Here is a 3,569-nt window from a genome sequence, read left to right as displayed (position 1 = left end):
CAAAGGACTCGGCAGGCACATAACAACAACAACAATAGTCAAATCAGTCACCATTGAGTTAATTCTGATTCTTGATGATTTTATAACTATCAGATTAGAACTGTTGACTACCACAGGATTGTCAATGGCTGTATTTTTGGAAGCAGATATTCAGGCCTTACTTCCAAGTTGAGTGGACTTAAACCTCTAACCTTTTGGCTAGCACAGTCAAGTACATGAATCATTTTCACTCAGCAGATGCCTTATTTCTCAAAGTAAAATTTTAGAAATTTGAGAAAAATTCTGACTTCCATAGACGTTAGTTTTAATGGTATATTTCACAAAGAAAACTTTTCAACCAAGCCTTTAATTATAATAAAACATTTTATTAGATTAACTATCTTAGACTGGATTCTCCAGAGATACAAAACCAATGAAACTTACATGTGTGTGTGTGTAATACAAACACATTGTTCTCAAGCTTGCACTAACTAATGTGGGAGGACAGTGCCCATATATCCCCTGCAAAGCGCCTGGTGAATTCAAACCATTTGTCTTTTGGTTCACAGCACAATTTCTTAATAACTAAATCACTAGTGCTTCCTCTTTCTCTGTCTGTTCATATACATATAAAGTCTAAAGAAACAAATATCAGCCAGATGCAGAGTTCAGACTGAGCAAAGAGTAAGAACATTCTTGTATGTTTGATGTAGGCCACATCTCAAATGAAACTTTCTTTCAATCAATTGGCTGCTCAGCAGATCCCATCAAGTGAATGAGTACATTACATCAAAGTTTGTCAGAAACCAAGTTCATCATGAGCTCCAAATCAGAGAATCATTGGTAGCTAAGCTGACATATAACTTTGACTATCATACTGACTGCGTTTGAGAAGTAGAACACTTTCAACAACATCGTAAATTATACAATAGGTGTACTGAGAAATTGTTTCCACCTTTGGACTCTCTTTGTGTGTGATAGAAAAATATTTACATTCTTAAAAATAAAGTGGAAAACCCTTAATGAGATGGATTGACACAGTGGCTATAACAATGGCCTAAAAAAATACTAGTAATTGTGAGGATGGCTCAGGAACAAGCAATATTCTATTCTGTCATACATATGATAGTTGTTGTTGCTGTTGTTAAGTGCCGTCGAGTCACAGGTGACTCATAGCGACCCTATGAAGGAGAGTCCTTGATGCTTGGGTGCCTTTCATTCTCTCTCCAGGTTCATAGGGTTTCCCGAGTCTAGCTATTATGCAAGTGGATGCCGCTCCTCCTTCCAAGCTTGTTTTAATTGGGGAGCTCCACCCCACTCTCTGTCTGCATTAAGTAGCCAACCATTAATGGTAGCTAACAATAAATAGGGAAGTCAGCTAACCGATAGGATGGCTGGCATCTTGATGGCTGTTCGTCTTGGTGGCAGTCAGGCAAGGGAATTTCTGGGGTTCTTCTTGTTTTATGTTACCGTTCTTTTTGCCCTTCAAAATTAGGGGGGAGGCCCTGAGCCTTAGAATAAGGGTAAGCAAGGGTGCAGCCTCATCTGTCAACTTGCTGTACAGAGGTAACTTGTGGTTGCTGTGAAGCTGAACACTGTGACACTGATGTGTCAAATGCGAGAATGTGTACCCATGGTGTATAGTGTTTGGTGAAGCTCCCCTGTTAAAACAAGTTTGGAAGCAGGAGTGGCATCTACTTACTTCCGAAATAGCTTGCCTCCAGAAACATTGTGAACCTGGAGAAAGGATGCAAGTTATACAAGTGTCCAGATCTTTCGTTCATAGGGTCAGTATGAGTCACCTACAACTCAATGGCACGACACTTAACAACAACAGTGTTACCTATTCTAATAAGATTTTCATTCCTTTATGTTTTCCCCATTTCAATTTAAGATAAGAAATTTCATAAAAATGAAAATATCTCACTGACATCAGCTTCTAAGAGTTCCCATTTGAATCTTACAATAGATGTAATATCTCAGTCCCTTAAATTTAAACTTGTAATTAGATCAATAAACTGCAAATGGCAATAAGCATTAGATACAAGAGACATTATAGAAAAAAAAACTCTTAGAAGAAAAGATTCAGGTGTGTCCTTTAGAGTTAAGTGACAAAAGTAAGCAGAAATTATTATGAAGTTCACGTAGTTAACCAGTAGCTCTGCAGAATGGCCTGGTAATTTGCTCCCATGATAATTAAACCCTATGGAGAAGTTCTATTCTGCCACATGTGGTCATTAGGAGTCAAAAATTATAATTTTTTTTTTAGCTTGATACTTCTTTATTCTGGTAATGGTGCTTTTTCTCCTTGCTCCCCTCAGCCCCTTATCGCTTCTAACCTAATTCCTATTGGCTCTTACTCTACTAGCCTAACTATTCCTATTGGCCTATAACTATCTATTCCTATTGGCTTATAACTATATTCCTATTGGCTAATACTAACACTTAACACTATTCTCAGCACCTGCGGCTAAATTTGATGACACTTAACAATGATACACATGTAGTAAAGCAAGGCATCAAAAGATGTATTCCATTGGGCATATCTGTCACTAAGGACCTCCTTAATGTGCTAAAGAACAAGGATGCCAGTTTAAAGATCAGGAGCATGTGGCCTACATCAGGATATTTTTCAGCTTCTTCATGTTGTTTACTGTTGTTGTTGTGTACCATCAAGTCTGAACCAACCCATTGCAGACTCATTGGTGGGTTTTTAGGGGCAGTTAATTGCACAGGAGGGGATTGCCCATCCTTCTTCTGCTGGTGGCCTCCAACCACGTGCTTTTGCGATTGCAGTGCAGCTTCTTACCACTAGGCCACCAGAGCTCCCTTCAGTTGCTTCATATGCTTGTAAAGGTTGAATATTTAATAAGGAAGTAAAAGAAAAACTTGCTATCTTTGATATATGATGTTGCTTAAGAGTATTGAATATCTCATAGACTGCTAGTAAAAAAAACTATCTTGCTTAAGATTATGCAAAAATGGCTAGAACAGTATATTGACAGTTCAAGTAGGGTTGGAAGAGACCAGACACAAAAAATGTCATTGCAGAGGTCAAATGGAGCCTGGCTGAAAGCAGAGGATAGCAGACGAATATCTATTTGGGTTTTATTGAATATGCAAAGGCATTTGACTGTGTGGATCATAATAACCTATAGCTAATATTAAAAAGAATGTGGCTCTCAGAACATATAACTTAAATCAAGTGAAATTGATACCTAGATCAAAAAGCTATTGTCTTATAGAACACTTGAACAGACCCACCACAAAAGAAGAAAGTGAAAAGGTCATAAAAAGACTTCCCTATAAGAAAAGTCCCATACTAGATGGCTTCACAGCTGAATTCTACCAAACATTCAGAGAAGATCTATCACTAATTATTCTTAAACTATTTTAAAAAATTGAAAGAGAAGGAACACTCCCAGAGTCATTCTATTAAGCAAGGATAACCCTAATACCCAAACCAGACAAGATATTACCAAGAAAGAAAACTACAGTCCAATATTTCTCATGAATACAGATGCAAAAATCCTTAACACAATCCTAGCCAATAGAATCTAAAAGCACATTAAAAAAAACACACACACACA

The sequence above is a fragment of the Elephantulus edwardii genome, unplaced genomic scaffold (genome assembly GCF_000299155.1).
Source record: "Elephantulus edwardii isolate Elephantulus edwardi_28Jun2011 unplaced genomic scaffold, EleEdw1.0 scaffold00008, whole genome shotgun sequence".
In the NCBI taxonomy this organism is placed as follows: domain Eukaryota; kingdom Metazoa; phylum Chordata; class Mammalia; order Macroscelidea; family Macroscelididae; genus Elephantulus; species Elephantulus edwardii.
Note: the sequence above shows the minus strand (reverse complement) of the source record.